The sequence below is a fragment of the Zalophus californianus genome, chromosome 7 (genome assembly GCF_009762305.2).
Source record: "Zalophus californianus isolate mZalCal1 chromosome 7, mZalCal1.pri.v2, whole genome shotgun sequence".
In the NCBI taxonomy this organism is placed as follows: Eukaryota; Metazoa; Chordata; class Mammalia; order Carnivora; family Otariidae; genus Zalophus; species Zalophus californianus.
In genome coordinates, this window is record NC_045601.1 from 32,739,978 (window position 1) to 32,756,758 (window position 16,781).

General features: G+C 39.1%; 1 long non-coding RNA gene across 1 annotated transcript; it reads left to right on the forward strand.

Annotated features, from left to right (window-relative positions):
- Positions 1-1,903: 1,903 nt before the first annotated feature.
- On the forward strand, positions 1,904-11,593 carry LOC113927713. The gene is made up of 3 exons (XR_003521724.1): positions 1,904-1,965; positions 3,678-3,931; positions 8,322-11,593. It is a non-coding gene; the product is annotated as an uncharacterized LOC113927713 (long non-coding RNA).
- The last annotated feature ends 5,188 nt before the right edge of the window (positions 11,594-16,781 follow it).

Here is a 16,781-nt window from a genome sequence, read left to right on the forward strand (position 1 = left end):
CGGGGAAAGTAACAATTCTTGGGATTGTAATGTCGTAATCAGAAGTAAGAATAGTCTACGTTAGGTTTTTATCACGTGCCGGATGCTGTTCTTTTATATTATCTCATTTAATCCTTAGACCAATTTCATTATATTTTTTTAAAGATTTTTATTTATTTATTTATTTGACAGAGAGAGAATGAGCACGAGCAGGGGGAGCGGCAGGCAGAAGGAAAAGCAGACTCCCCACTGAGCAGGGAGCCCGACGCGGAGACTCGATCCCAGGACTCTGGGATCATGACCTGCGCCAAGGCAGCCCCGCTTAACCAACTGAGCTACCCAAGCGCCCTTCTTAGGCCAATTTTATAGCAAGTCTGACCATTAGTTCCATTTTTACTGGTAAAGAAACTGAAGCTCAGAGAAGTTGCCAAATGCTGTGCACAGGTGGTAGAGGAAGGGCCGTGATTCACTGGCATTCTGCATCCACCTAACCATCGGGCTTTACAGTCCAAACACGGGTGAAGTGTCAGCTCTCCGTGTCTGTCAAACCTGTGTGTCCCTGGGCGTTGTTTATCGTCAGGCAAAAGTATGGATTTAAGAGAAATGCACCCTAAAAATTCCTCCAACTGTAAAGTGATATCAATGGCATTTAAAGGGACAATTCATTTAGTAGACACTAATGTCCTTTTCCTATTGATGGAAGAGAATATTGTGGAGTATTTAAATACCATAAGAGCAGGGAATTTTGTCTACTGTATTATCCCCCGTGCTGAGAACAGCGCTGATGTGTGATCCCACTCAAATATTTATTGAATGGGTGAATGAGGAAACCAAGGACTCGCAGGTCCATTTTGATAGGACCATTTTCTCTCTCTCTCTCTCTTTTTAAAGATTTTATTTATTTATTTGACAGAGAGACACAGCGAGAGAGGGAACACAAGCAGGGGGAGTGGGAGAGGGAGAAGCAGGCTTCCCGCTGAGCAGGGAGCCCGATGACTCAGGGCTCAATCCCGGGACCCTGGGATCCTGACCTGAGCCGAAGGCAGACCTTAACAACTGAGCCACCCAGGCGCCCCTTGATAGGACCATTTTCTAATGAGGCTTCTTCTTTTTCACTTGTAAATTTGTCTGTATACCCTAGATATTTACTTCTGGTATTTTGGACAGCGAGGGATTAACCTCTTGTGGTATTCATGTTGCAAATAACTTTCCAATCTGTCAGTATTTAATCTGATAATTTTGTATATGTTATCTTTCATTTTGAAATAGATAATTGAATATTTTCCCCTTATGCTTTGTGTTCTGGGAGTTTAATCTAAGTCCTTCCTGCTCTAAAATCATAAATATGGATTTCAATATTTTTTTCTGTTTGCTTCAGCGTTTCTTTCATATTTAGTTCTACATCCGCTCTTATACTGGTAAGTCCTCCAACTATATTTTTCCCCATGTAGGCCACCAGTTTCCTCAACAACACCTGCTGAGCGGTCCATGTGTTCTCCACTGAGTCAAATCTCCATCATGTACCAGGTTCCCCTGAAAGCATGAGGTTCTCCACTGAGTCAAATCTCCATCATGTACCAGGTTCCCCTGAAAGCATGAGTCTGTCACTGAGTTCTTTCTTCTGTTCCATTGGTTTATTTACCTGTGTCTGTAGCAGGTCTGCATCATTTTATTATCATGGGGTGTAGCATATCTTACCATTCTTTGAGCAAGAATAACATTTTTGCTCTTCTTTTTCAAAACTGGTTCAGCTACATATAGGCCTTTATTCTCTTATTTATTTATTTATTTTTATTTTTTTTATTTTTTAAGATTTTATTTCTTTTTTCGACAGAGAGAGAGAGAGAGCACAAGCAGGGGGAGCGGCAGAAGCAGAGGGAGAAGCAGACTCCTCACTGAGCAGGGAGCCCGACACAGGGCTTGATCACAGGACCCTGGGATCATGACCTGAGTTGAAGGCAGATGCTTAACGACTGAGCCACCCAGGTGAACCTCTATTCTTCTGTTTGTTTAGAATAAGTTATTAGATTCCTAAAAAAGAATCCTGCCAGAATTTTTGCTAAATTTGTCGGTTGATCCACAGAGATTTGCTCTCTTTCAAATTTCATTGTCAACATTTTTTTAATACTCTAACATCTTGAAAGTTTCTCTTATATCAAGCTGAGATTGCCTTCCTATTATTTTCTCCATTGATCACAACCCTTCAAACTAAGTAAAACATACTATCTCTCGACTGTCATGTCTTTCTTGGGTCCTTTACTGGTTAGCCTGAATATCCCAAATACTTTCTTGTTTTTTTGTGTGTTACGTGACTACTATTTTCCTTCAGGTTACCACCTGGTCACTCTCTTCAAAACATCTTCTGACCTCCTTATGCCCTCCTTAAGTTATGTGGCTTCGAGTGCATTCCTCTAGTATACCTCTAAGCGTAGACAGAGTCAGTCTGGTCCATCAAAGACAAAATTGGTAATGCTTGACTTTTCTAGGCTACTGATAAAAATGTTGAACAAGGCAGCACTTATGTAAGAGTTCCTTGGCATTCCACTGGAAACCTCAGCTCAGATCGGCATAGCTCCATTAATTAATCACCAATCCATACGTATAGCTGTTCACTCAGCTCGCTCAACCACTTCATCTTGTCTGGAAGGCCACCATAAGGAAAACTACCAAGTGTGTCCACAAATTCTTGCTATCCTTTGTCTGCTACCTTTTGTCATCTACCAGTCTGACTTCCCTGTCAAAGGTAATGAATTGACCCTGACAGTTACTGTTCTTGGAAAACATCCTGACTTCTGGTGATCCCTGCTTCCTTCTTGCTAGCAACACAAACCATCTCTTCAGTCTCCAAAATTGTCATCTCAGGACTTCTACAGGGAGAAGACAGAGGCCCCCTTACCTGTATCATCCCATCAGAGCCCCACTTTTCCCAGCCCAACTTTTTTATTTATTTTAGAGTACACATATGATACATATATATCATATACACTCTATATGTAGTGTTGGTAAAGCCCTTTTCTTAACCAATCTCTTTCTCTGTCTCTTTTTAAAAATCCTATCTGGTATTTCCCTGAGGATGGGACCACATCTTATTTGACTATGATCCAAAGCCACTAGGATGAGATTTGGCAGATGGGCCCTTGCCTTAGGTTTCTTAGGGTTATGATAACAAAATACCACAAACTGGATGACTTAAGACAGCATAAATCTATTGTCTCATAATTCTGGAGGCTAGCAGTCTGCCATCCAGGTGTTGCAGAACCATACTCCTTCTGAAACTAATAGGGGAGGTCTTCCTTGCCTCTTCCTAGGTTCTGGTGGTGTTCCGGCAATCTTTGCCATTCCTTGTTATGTAGAGGCATCATGCTAATCCTCCATCTTGACATTGCATTCTCCCTGTGTCACTGTGTTTTCACATGCTCATCTTTTTAGAAAAGAGCACAGGTCCTATTGGGTTAAGGGCCCATCCTACTCCAGGATGAGCTAATCTTCACTAATTAAAACCGCAGTGACACTATTTCCAAATAGGGCCACATTCTGAGATGCTAGAGACTGGAACTACAACATATCTTTGGGAGGAATACAATTCAACCCTTAACTCCCCTTTGCTATAACAAAGGAAGGATGAATAAGCAAGTTGCATGATGAAATGAATCAAAAAATGACTTAACTCTTACTCTTTCCTTTTTTCTCTTTCTGAGGCTCCAAACTGTGACCCATTTCTTCATGAACTTTTCATCAGCCAGCTAACAAATAAGACTCTGTTCAGATGAAGCCCGGGATTCGCAGCACTTTTATAGAGGACTGGAAAATACACAAAATCCTAAGAACTAAATCTCTAGGGGAATGATTTCAAGGTATACTGCCTGGACTCTTTAAGCCCAAAGCAGCAAAGATGGGCCTGCTCCTGGAACACTTTGAGTTTATGGAAAAGTTTACACTGGATGATTTCTGGGTAAGTTACCTAGTCATATCTCCAGATGATGACTCTCCTAACCCTTTGAGGCACACCAGAAGCCCAAGCAAAGTGGGCGGCCAAGAAAAAAGGTTTACTTCAAAAGTCTGGCTCATGTTGTTTCCTGTTATTTCATGACTATATGTTTATAATCTCCTCTCTTTGCCTTCCCCTCTCTCTTTACCCAGCCAGACTTGAAGCAGTACTCCTCGGAGTTTGGAGGCTATAGGAAACAAAATGTCAAAGTGTAACATTACTGATCTCTCTAGGAGCAGAGGGAGCTCGAGGCAGCATTGCACCAGGTGACAGAGGGCAATGCAAATGTGGGAGCTCTATCCACTTTGGTCTCCTGGGGTCTCCAAAGATATCACACAGTGTCCAATGGGACCCTGAACTACAGCCTTCAAGTCAAGGGAAGATATTTAAGTTCCATTTTGGAGGCTGCAGCTACATACTAAAGAGAGTCTAAAATACGGAGAAAAAAGAAAGAAATCACAGGAAACTAAAATCACTAGATTCAGGAGCACATGAGCCACCTCTGGGTGACATCTAGAAGTAGTTTGGGGACTTAATGTCCTGCACTAGGGGTACAAATTGGAGCCAGAGAACTAGATCCCATTATTGGGGTCTCAATTTACTCTGAGAAAAATGTGGTCCAGAACATAGAATGATAGACATATAAAATAACTGTGACCCCTGAGATAGAGTTGCTTGTCCAAACCACACAACCGACTGAGTCTAAACTGAGACTGAAATTCACATTTTTTGGATTCTTCTACTGTTTTTCCTCCTTCCATGTGCCGCCTCTCTCCACCTGCAAAAGTATCAATTGTTAAAAGTTCATAGTCATTTTTATGTGTTCATGTTTCATATTCTGTGCCTCACATTCTCTCTCCTCTCCTTTTGGGATTAAAGTCAAAAGTATCTTAGTGACAGCCTCGTAGAGTAAAGTGGACATAAACCAAAACTCAGGGCACATAAATAGTTCAGAATTGAAGACGAGGCTGTCAAAACAAAAGTTAAAATTTGTCAGAATTGTCAAAGTCCCAGGGCGCCTGGGGGGGTGTGGGTTGTGTCTGCCTTTGGCTCAGGTCATGATCTCAGGGTCCTGGGATTGAGCCCCATATCGGGCTCCTTGCTCAGCAGGGAATCTGCTCGTCTCTCTCCCTCTGCTGGCAGCTCCCCCTGCTTGTGCTCTCTCTCTCTCTCTCTCAAATAAATAAATAAATAAATCTTAAAAAAAATTTTTTTCAAAGGCCCCAGAACAAAGGCAGCTTCTGTTCTAGCTTACTCCTTGAGGTTCCCAATTTCTTTTTTGAATTTTAGCCTCACAGTTCTTTACTTGTCATGTTAGGTCATCACTGCTTCTAAGGAAGTTTTGCCCACTATTTTTAGTTGTTTTCATCAAGAGAGATGATCTCAATAACCTAGCCTACCGTTCTTGAAAACGGAAGGTCTACAGGTGGCTTTTTGAGAGCACTCAGGCAAATTACAGTGGGAATTTTCATTTTTGATCTTTTCAATGACATTCCCAAAAGGGGAAATAGAAAAGTTATCTCCTCTCTGGACAGACGTGTGAACCAGACTAATGCCATCTTAGATATAAACCCACCATGATGACCACTCTGTGACTTGAAGTCTTCCTGAGCACAGCCCCCACCCTATTATTTCTTTCTGTTTAGTCACATCCTTAAGAACACCTTTGGGGACCCAGCATCTTGGATCTACTCTGGAGTATGGATTGTGATTCTCAGATATTTCCTCCTGGGTGGTCTCCCAGCTCTAAAAGCAGGTCTTATAGGAGATGGGGTTGTAGAGAACTACTCATCTTGTGGCCACCCAAGACATGCTTCTGTCTGTAAGTCCCTTTAATAAACTGTTTCTTGTCAAGCTGGACTGGAGGGCTTTTTCCTTTGTTCTTACGGCTCCTTCAGGTTTTGGAGGCTGTTTTGCATATACCTTCCTTTCACAGAATAGGCAGAAATTCTAAGATGTGGATTAAGGGCACGTATGCAAGGAGCCCTGGCTCTCTAGTTCTCCAGAGTAAAGAACAAATGAGTCAGAGTCACCTCTGAGATCATGACACATTTTTACTTGGCAGAGTCTAGCAGTTTCAAGACAACTGTTCAGTTTTTACACCCATACTCTATGGATGGTTCAGAGCACATATTTCTATGCAGGAGCTGATGAAGGCAGAGGACTCTAGTCATCTAGATTCCTTGGTAAATAATCAGTACCTATTTTCAAAAAAGCCATTGCTTGCTTCTATGCTTTTTGTTATGTGGGACTCAGAAGTATAATATATGAACACTACCCTTAACTCAGGATGAATCTAGGATCACAGATTGCATGAACTTGTCCCTTTAATCTCTAATTTGGTACAGTTCTTCAGTTTTTGTCTTTAATGAAATTCAGACTTTTAGGGTCTCTCATTTTAGATTAGTCCGAGGTTTCCTCTGATTAAATTCAAGTTTTGCATTTTTGTAAGAATACCACAAAAGCAATGTTGTATACTTCCCAATATATCACAGTAGAAAACATGTGATGTTAATTTCTCACTAACAGTACAACTGGTGTTGCCTTGAACCACTTGGTTAAAGTAGGATCTGCCAGTTTTCTCCACTATGAAGTTGCTATTCTTCTCTTTGTAATTAGGAAGAATCTGAGGGGGTGATACTTTACTACCAGCCTGTTTCTCATTATACTTTGACCCATTAAAATTTATCCATTGGTGGTTTTTTTTTTTTTTGGAAAAAATTTTTTTAAAAGATTTTATGTATTTATTTGAGAGAGAGAGCACAAGACGTGGTGATCAGGGAGTCCGATGGGGGACTCGATCCTGGTACTCCAGGATCATGACCTGAGCAGAAGGCAGTCACTTAACAAACTGAGCCACCCAGGTGCCCCCAATTGGTGATTCTTGACTAAAACAATTATTACCGTGATATTTACCAAATGGTGATTGTTTATTTCCATCATTTTTTACATACATTAGTTGGAATTCTACTCTAAGGAAGAGCTTTCATTTCTCTCCCACTTGTTCAGTTACTCAATTATTTATATCACCATGGACTGGTGGATTCCGACCTTCCTCTGTGGGTTATAATCCATTATTCATTACGGACTGAATGTTTGCAGTCCCCCCAAAACTCATATTTTGGAGCCCTAATCTCCTGTATGATGGCATTTGGAGATAGCAGCCTTTGGGAAGTAACTAGCTTTAGACCAGGTCATGAGGGTGAAGCCCTCATGAGGGAATTATTGCCCTTAGAAGAAGCGACACTGGAAAGCTTGCTCTCTGCACACATGCACCAAGAGGTCATGTGATACCACAGTAAGGTGAAAACAACCACCTATAAGCCAAGAGAAGCCTCAGAATGAAACCTCCCTTGCTTGATCTTGGACTTCAGAACTGTGAGAAATAAATATCTATTGCTTAAGCCACTCAATCTACGGTATTTTGGTATAGCTGCCTGAACTAAGACATTATCTTTATTTATTTTGTTGCTCAGATTACCCCAGATTTAGCCAATGTTTTAAGTTGACTCCTGTACCTTTGTTTACATGGCTCCCACATTTATTGAGCATTTCCTTTCTGGCACTACAAGATAGCCCAGGCTCATCTTGTACTTCATTTTGTATTTTCCTGCTATTATCCTGCTAGTCATTTGTCCAAGGAAAAAGCCCACCAGTCCAGCTTGACAAGAAACAGTTTATTAAAGGGACTTCCAGACAGAAGCATGTCTTGGGTGGCCACAAGATGAGTAGTTCTCCACAATTTACTCATTTGCCATATGTATTTATATTATTCTTTAAATTCATCAAGTTCTTTGTCCATCTTTTGTTCTCTTTTCTCTCTCTCTTTCTTTTTAGAGAGAGAGCATGCAAGCACATGAGCGGGGCTGAGGGGCAGTGGGAGAGGCAGGAGGAGAGGGTGAGAGAGAGAGAGGGAGAATCTTAAGCAGGCTTCATGCCCAACATGGAGCCCAATGCAGGGCTGGATCTCACAACCCTGAGATCATGACCTGAGCCGAAATCAAGAGTTTAACTGTCTGAGCCATCCAGGTGCCCCTCTTTTTATTTTCTCCTTAATAATTTTTAAAAGTTCCTTTCGTATTAAGACTATCGGTCCTTTTTTGCTCAAATGTGTTGCAAACGTATTTTTCTTTACCTCTTTATGATTTTGCTTTATAGTAGTTAAAAATAATTTTCTTTGAGAAATTAAATTCAGTAACTGGTGTTTACTTTCTCATAAATAAGATTATACTTGAGAAAAGGGAAGAAAGTAGTGTGTATTGACCAGCTTTACCTAAATGTCTCTTGCAGGTGAATAGCTGAATTTAACAGGTTTTCACTTCCCATGTAAACCCAATGCCTCCCTTTGGTTTAGGACAAGCAACTGCCATATAAATGGAAAAATCCACATGCAGTAACAGCTCACCAATCCACACTAACTTGGAGAAAGGCCAGTCTGCGTGAAAAGTGTGAATTATGAAAGTATTCAAGAAAATGTTGCTTTGTTACCTTCACACACAATAGTAACTAAAAGAGCTGAACTTTTAAAAATAATTCATATGTAATTGACACATCCAACACAAACAAATACAATCAGATGATGCTACTAAAGTGTTGTGTCTTAAATTATCTTAACTCAATCAAACATTCTCATAAATACCATGTTATTTACGGTATTGACACGTTTGGCCCACTCCTTTTTTCTACCTTCTATTCAACTGTGAACAAGCCCAGAAAGTTACTACAAACATTAAGTGTGAAATAAATAAAATTTTTTATGTATGTATTTATTATATGCACTGATTTATGACCTGTATATTTAGTTGTACTAGTTGGATTTTTCAAAACATCTTACTGAACATCACTTTTCGTTTTTAATTATCAATAGCTTGATATACTGTTGTGATGGACTTGATATAAACATTCATTATAATTATCACTTGGTCTTTGCCTATGTGAGTTAAGGGTTTTGTTACCTCAGTGCTGTTTAGGTGAGAGCTGGTTGCAGAAAGAATGATGTAAAAACATTTTTTTGTAGTAAGGCCATGACACACTCCAACTTACTTTATTTGACGTTAACAATTAAGGGATGGTTGTGAAACACATAAATAAGCTTTAAGCAATTTATACTGTAAATAACTGGTTTAAAGTGCCCTGTACATTAGTAGGATTGCAGAGGCCAGTGTTCTGCTGGGGACAGCAGAGGAACTAAGAGATGCCCCAAATGATCTACGCTGTGCATGGTTGCTTTTGGAAAACACTAGAAAATATCATTATTGACTAGCATGTAACATCTGAATTCATCAAACCTCATTATCTTTTAAGATCTGAGCCTCAGGCAATAAAAATTTAATCTCACATGGAAACCGGAATACAGCTCTCAACTCTGGGGCCATTTAAAAAAATTCTTCTTTGAACATTTAATCAGTTATTAAGTACTTATTAATGAAAACTGTATGACAATATCACAGAGGGCTTGATTAAGAAGAGAAGGAGAAACACTCCATGGCGTCTTGTTGCTTTGAGAGGCCTCCCGGGGAATCCATGATGCTCTCAGCTCTGACAGATCTAAACAAGCAGAGAAGTTTGGGCAGGGACACTGCTGCATCATTTAATAGCACGCTGTTCTAGAGGTTGTATTCTAACCCGCTGTGTATTAAGGGGCCATGTTTTCATTTTGTCCCACCAACAGCATTTGATGGGTAATCAAATAAATACTTGCTAAACTGAATAGGTAAAGAATTTTAGGAGAAAACTATTAGGGTTATAATCAGAACATTTAGTCTAAACAAAGTTCTAATGGTCCTTAATAAAACGTTAACAGATGTAATAAAATCTTAGACATTTGCTTGGCATTTTAAAATGTAGAGTTACCTTTCAAGTTAGTTATGTCATTTGATCTTTGATCTTTGGTTATGTATTCCCGTTTTTCCAAATGGGAATAAACTTAGAGATACTAGTTAACTTAGCCAAGGCCTATTGTCACCTGTGGAAGCTAACTTTAAGCAGACTTATTTTTGGCCAAATGCTATCGTTTACTGGATAATTTTGGAAATATTTTGTCCCATTTGGTTACAGGTTTACCTTATACAATTGTCAAGTGTTACAAGTTGACACTCTTAAAACTGTATTTTGAACAATTTGGTTCAAATGCAGCCCCCAAATTGTTGCTTGAACAACCTTCTAACTTTGTACGCAGCCGTGGTAGAATGGCTCATCAGGATAGATTGGTTTAACCCTGGATTTTATTAAAGAATATCAACACCAACTATTTTTGATCTTCAAGTATTTGGCTGGGACCTCCATCAATTAATGTGACTTTATATCTGCACCTATTGAGAGAGAATGATCTAGGGTGAGGTAATTCATCAATTCTAATTTTTTAATGCAGGTTTTATTCAGGGTTTGAACTAAGATCTAAGAAAGCAACATCCTTGGGCACCACTTTGATTCACAGGAGACTGGTCTCCCTGAGTTGCTTTTTACTATCATGAAATTGATTTTGGGGAGAAGACACAATAAGCAGCCTTATGAAATTGATATCTATATTTGCTATGGGGATATGACTGGAGTCATTATGTACTATAAGTATTCCCTACATGCAGTCCACTGCATCAGTCCTGAGTGCTGTAAAGTCTTTGGTTGGCCTGAGAAACTCCTAAGTTTTCTTTCTGGGGGCAGTAAATTCTATGCAACTGACTTTTCTCATAGGCTGTGTTTTCTAGGAAGCTCAAAGCCAAATTTGTGTCCCACCTGTAGCCAATTATGTAGGGGTCGTGGGGATAGTGTGTGTTTGCACTTTACTTTCCTTTTATCTGGTCCTGGTTCTTAATTTGTTTTTGACTTATATTTTATGTGTTGGCTGAAAACACCTTCAAATTCTTTATAGTCTCAAAGCATGAAAACACACACACACACACAAACAATTAAATTGTAAATGTTAAATGTTTTGATATACTCTTTTTCTTAAAATGCCACTGGCTGATTTATTTGTATCTGTTGAAAAAAACACCCTAAATTGTTTGTGAGAGTTATGAATAGCCCACAGACCCCCAAGAATTTAAAAATACAACTCTTGTTTGATAAGTGGTTTCTCAATTGGGTGAATCTAATCTCTTTTCTCAGATTTAGGAATATCCATTGCTTTCCATTCCCACTAAGGTCTAGCTTCTGCACATGGTACCTCCAGAATTACAAAATCTTTTGCCAACAAGGCAGTTAGCAGCAGGGCTGTGAGTGCCGTTTACTGTGTAATGTCCATGGACATGGTTGCCAAACTCTACCATAAGTGAGCACCCAATTTGGTTGGTGCTACTGGGAGGAGCTTCTACTGTTTTCAAGACTTTGAAACAATTGTATGCAAGTTCAAGATCTGATGCTTTCTTTTCAATATTGACAGAAAGAAATTGCACCCTCATTAAGACACATGTAGTTTTAGTATTAGTTGAATTCATATTGCTGTTATAAGCATACTAAAACTAATCCTTCCTAAAGAAGACTAAGAGAAAACTATGATTAAAATATCTATAGGATAAATGCTCATAAACATACTTGATGACTGATTTAAAAAAAAAAGAATCTGGATCACCTGGCTGGCTCAGTCAGTTAGGTGGCTAGCTCTCGATTTCGGCTCTGGTCATGATCTCAGGGTCCTGGGATGGAGCCCTGTGTCATTGCAGGGCTCTGCACTCAGCAGGGAGTCCGCTTGAGGATTCTCTCTCTCCCTCTTCCTCTGCCCCTCCCCCCAACTCGTGCCTGTGCACACGATTTCTTTCTTTCTCTCTCTCTCTCTCAAAAAAAAAAAAAAAGAATCCAAGATTGCAGTGATAAAAGAAAGTGGGCAAATGGTGACCTCTTCACTCATTACAACCTGAGTAATCATTTCTACTCCTTCCTTCATCCAACAAATACTTATGGACAACACTCTGCCAGGCACCTTCTACTCTTTCCAGCATCAAAACAGTGGATATTTACAAACCAATACCTTGTAAGACTGAACTCCCAAGGAAGGTGTTAGGCACCTGTGGTTTCTATAAAAACAGACATACTTTCGCGGCGCCTGGTTGGCTCAGTCATTGGGCGTCTGCCTTTGGCTCAGGTCATGATCCCGAGGTCCTGGGATCAAGCCCTCATCGGGCTCCATGCTCAGCAGGAAGCCTGCTTCTCCCTCTCCCACTCCCCCTGCTTGTGTTCCCTCTCTCACTGTGTCTCTCTCTGTCAAATAAATAAAATCTTAAAAAAAATTAAAAAAAATAAGACACGCTTTCATAAAGGTTTTACATCTAAACATGAATATCTTTAATGAGACCGACTGGGGATATTTATCATTTCTGTTAGTCAACTCTTATTCATTGGACAATTTCTGAGACTCCTCAGAATTTTAATTTTCTTCCTGCTGATAGACCAAAATAATATCTCCACTTATTAAAAAATGGATAGGTGCTCATTGTAAAATATATACAATATTGAAAAAATAAAGAAGAAAATGAACATTACCCACAACCCTACCTCTTATATGTAAATACTACTAATATTCTGCTATATTACTTTCTAATATTTTGCATACTTACATATTTTTGTTTTAGGGGAACTATTTTGTTCTTTGGGAACAATTTTATACCTTGCTTTTTTTCTCTAGGAATTATTTCCTGAACATTTCCCCTATTATTAAAAATCCTTTGAAGAATGTTTCTAAAAAGATATCAGTATTCTATCAAATAATACCTATCAAAAACCACAAATAATTTGAATGATGAATATTTAGATTGTATCACTCACTCTTCACTACTATTAAAAATACTGTGAGAATTTAAAAGTTATTTCAACATCTGATTTTCTATAAACAATATGTAAATGAATGATGGTGGCATTTGATATAACTGCAGAATGTAGGCGTTTCTCTTTTTACTTGTACCAAGAACTTTGGTTCCTGACTGAGTAAGTATTTTATGAATTAACAACTCTAATTTTCTGAAAATGTATGTTGATGTAATAAATCAACATTCATTTATGGATGAAGAAAGCAATATTCCTAATAAGCAAAACATCATCTATTTCTTAAACATTTGGCATTTCCAGGCTAGCATGAGGCATGAGTGTTTAGAGGCCAGGGTCGTGATGAGAAAAAAAGCAACGTGGGCCGAAGTTATTTTTATTATTTTTTGCTGGAAACCTCCCTTCTCCCTAAGATGATCACTTTATTATTTTCTATTTTTTTCTTCTGATGAAATGCACCTGTATAATCCCACATGATAAAGCTGAAGGTTAAAAATTATCACATAAATCAAATTTGCAACATAAGGGGATGAATCACGCTTATGATAGAATGCAGAACTATACAATTGTGTGTCTACCACATGTGAACTTGAATAAGTAATTACCCTGGTGGCACCAACGGGCTTCTACTGTCTTCCTTTGGGGGCTTGACAAGCAGTCCTTCAGGCTTCCAAGAGGACAGATGGATAGATCGATAGATGTGAAACTCTATGAATAACTATTCAAACCATGAAATTATCACTTAGGCAAGTGTCTGCTTAATCTCATTAATATAAAGACATATCACATTCATCAGGCCCTAAATGGATAGCTTGTTGCCTAAGCAATGTGGTTAACTTTTCTTCAAATCACCAAAGAAAGCAGAGAATTCTTAGAGCAGTACGTTATTCTATGTGACTTCAGTGCAGGCACAGATGATCATGTGAGCTCATCCATTCTACAGGCTCTCATACAAACACCAAGATAAGTCTAATACCGAATCAGAGTGTTTTCCCAGCTTAAAACGGAGGCAGCTCTCACAGCAGCTAGAGCTGGGGGATGGTGAGAGTGTGTAACTAGTTTCTCAAACAGTTTAAAGGTACCGTTGCAAGAGGAGTTTGGAGTTCTGTCATATGAGTCTTCCCCCAGGGTCATTTTTGGAGCATATGATTGTTAGCACTCTGTTGTGCATCACACAGGATAGAAGATTGTACAGTGTGGTTAGAAGTCCATAGATTCTGGAATCAGGAAGGGCGGGGTTTGAATACTGAGTATTTGACTTTGAATAACAGGTAAAAGATGGGGACAATAACTTTGAACGATTCTTGTGAGGAATATATTAAATAATGTATGCAATATGTCCAATACAGTAACTATCTGTATTAAATACTCAATAAAATGGTAGCTAGTATTACTTTAAAATATACATATATTTCATTATTTAATAAAAATCACTCTATTGGGAAGGGCAATGTCTTTTCTTCTGACTTTTGTGACCCCATGCAGATATTCCAGAGGGCAGTGACTTGCAAAAATTGCTTCTCGCGTGAATCGAAAGCCTACAATCTCTTCAAAGCAAAAATTTCTTCATTCATTGTGAAATAGATGTCTTAACAGAAAGTGTTAGCAGAGAGGCTGATCAGTAACAAAAATTGATCTATTTGTCGCTAGGGACAGCAATTGGAAGTTAAGAGCCGCCACCCCTCAAATGGATTTCCTATCCTTTAGTTTCTATACAGACAATTCAGAGATTATATTTTATCTTTTTCATCAAAAAAAAACCCTAAAAGAGAAATTAATATTTATTAACTACAAAGCAGGATTTGGAGCTCCTGCTCTTGAACAGTAAGTTAGTTGGGGGAAGGTGGGCCATTGGGACATAGCCTCCAAAGTGACCTGGTGATGGAAGCAGGGCTACCTGGTCCTTTAAAGCTCCCAGCCTAGTGCCACCGTGCATGCTGAGAGCCGTAGATACACAGGTGTAGACAACGGATTTTCTGCCTTTGGGGGCTACAGATGTTTATCAGGAACCAGAAAGAACATTTCCAGTGTTTAAGCCAATAAGTCTCCACTATGTTTGCATATGAAGATTTCCTGGAAATCTTTTAGGAACCCCAATGAGTGGTCCCCCCACACCAGACCAAATAAATCAAAACCTCCAGGGGGCCAGGCCTGCATATGGCATATTTCGGTTTAGGCCGGTGAGTATCAAATTTCAGCATGCATCAGAATCACCCAGAGAGCGTGTTAAAACAGATTGCTCCCCTACGTCTAACAGTGCTTTTTCATAGTATAGGCACTCTAAAAATATTTGCTGAATACATAGTGTTAGATTTGCATTTGAAAAGAACAGATTTCTAGAACAGAGTGGATTACCTGGTGTCCATGGATGAATTTGGTTGTCCTTGAGCTCCTGAAACCATCTGCAATATTTCATGGGCATTTGCGTATGTCCCTTCCAAGGACTGTTGCTTATCTTCAGCAGATTCTTCAGGGGGTGGAGATGGATGGGGGTCCATGACCTACAAATATTACAAGCCACTCTAATGAGAAGTAAGTGTTATTTCTCTTTAGGCTTTGTCTTCATGAATAGAGAAAAAAAAAGAGCAATTGTTTGTATAAAAAAATACATTTCAGAATTGACAAGCACAAAAAGCATTTTGTCTTGTTAAAAATAATACATCAGCCACTAAGGATATGAGCCTCTTCACCTAAAGAGCCTTTTGCCCATCATTGGTTCTGCCGATGCTTATTTTACTTTGAACAGAATTTATTGCAGGTTGAAAAATAAAGGGTAAGACTGTTGACTCTCCAAGGCATAGACCTTGTCTTGTCATCTTTGTCCCCCTAGGACCTACTTAAGAGAGGCACACCATGATTGGCTGAAAGTAGGAGAGTGATAATACACATTACCCAATTCTGGAAAAGCATACAAGAAATATCAATAAAGTATCATCTTATGGCACTCTGCAGTTGTGAGTTGAAAGACTTTTTTGACTATTTTTCAAATGTGTTTTTATTTTTTTTCCTTTCTTCCAGCCAGTTCTTGCCCTTCAAGACTCAAAGATGTACCTTCTTCAAGAGAAGATCTTGCTAAACACATTCCCCTTTGCAAAGTGTATAACAATTTTTTTACTCTTAAGTTTTCTTTTTTATAATGTTTGGCTCTTATAAACTAATACCTTCATTATATTACTGTTTTGGATACATCCATTAATGTTACACTGTTACGTCATATGAAATAGAATAGTATTATAATTACAGTTAAGAACAGAGTTGTGATTCTAAGAAGGGACCTCAACCCATGGCCACCACCCCTAATGCAGATCTTTCTATGCCAAATACATCTCAAATTCACATACAACTTAATTTAGAGAAATTATCTCTTGTGAACTCTGTTCCTTAAAGGGCCCAGTGAAGGCTCTACTGACTAGTGTTATTCCAATGGCACCTGTTCACCAGGGTGCCAAAAATATAACTGTAATGTGCACCTCTGACAGCTCTATCTGTCTCCCTGTATAGATGTGTAGAAGGAAATGGCCTCACAGAATTTTAAATTCATGCATACTTTTCCCCATAAAAGTAACCATTCTCTACTTAGAGTTCTGTGATTTCTTTTAAAACCTTACAATGCATCACACAAACATTTTTTCTATTAATAAAGATCTACCTTTTCCTTTTGAAAGACTGCAGAATATTCCATTGTGTGAATACATAATATTTAGGGTTTTTTTTTTTTTTAACAAATCCCTATTTATGAACATTTAGATTGTTTTCAACGTTTCCCTGTGGTAAACACAGCAATGGACCTTTGGGTAAACACGGCTTTATACCCTTGCCTTTCGGGGGATTAGTGTACCTATCAGTAGAGTTTTCTTCCTTCCCACCCCTGCAGTCAGAATTCCTAGATAGTCTCCACGCCCATCATCTAGCAGCCCTAGAAACTTGGGGAAATTGCTTCCGTTATTTTATTTTTATTTCTTAAAGATTCCGCTTATTTATTTGACAGAGAGAGACACAGCGACAGCAGGAACACAAGCAGGGGAAGTGGGAGAGGGAGAAGCAGGCTTCCCGCTGAGCA